This window comes from Sinocyclocheilus grahami, unplaced genomic scaffold (genome assembly GCF_001515645.1).
Source record: "Sinocyclocheilus grahami isolate Dianchi unplaced genomic scaffold, SAMN03320097.WGS_v1.1 scaffold106998.1, whole genome shotgun sequence".
Lineage (NCBI taxonomy): Eukaryota > Metazoa > Chordata > Actinopteri > Cypriniformes > Cyprinidae > Sinocyclocheilus > Sinocyclocheilus grahami.
In genome coordinates, this window is record NW_015532473.1 from 1 (window position 1) to 488 (window position 488).

At 45.3% G+C, this 488-nt stretch overlaps 1 long non-coding RNA gene across 1 annotated transcript; it reads right to left on the reverse strand.

The window, feature by feature from the left end:
- Positions 1 to 11: 11 nt before the first annotated feature.
- Positions 12 to 487, reverse strand: LOC107581208 (uncharacterized). Its single transcript, XR_001608807.1, has 3 exons — positions 440 to 487; positions 201 to 354; positions 12 to 116 (listed from the first exon to the last, which is right to left on the reverse strand). It is a non-coding gene; the product is annotated as an uncharacterized lncRNA (long non-coding RNA).
- Position 488: the final 1 nt, after the last annotated feature.

The window sequence follows — 488 nt, forward strand, 5'->3', positions numbered from 1 at the left end:
ATTTACCTCTGGTAGAGGACAGCAGGCCCATCCTCCTTCTTGAGTCTTACAGCATGTGTTTCCATCTGGACAGGATGCGGTGTCATCACAGGAAACATTTGAATGCACTGAAAACACTAGAAAAGAACAAACCAGTTTAAGAACAAATAAAATGGTATTATTCTGTGTCTGTGTGCACTGGATTCAGTGCTTTGAACTACCTTGTGTAACAGCCACATTCTGATTGCTGATTGGTTTAACGGGCAGCTTCTCCAACCAGGGCTCAGAGCCTGAAGACTCGTCACATGACCCGGCAGCAACGTTACATGTCGTACCATGAGGACAGCAGTGGATGAAGTCATCACAACACACGGCCTACAGAGAAAATGAACATACACCTTTAACTTAACTCAAAACACAACTCTGCATCAGGATTGGCTATTGTCAGTGGGTGACTTACCTGTGCTAGAGGACAGCAGGCCCATCCTCCTTCTTTAGTCTTACAGCAT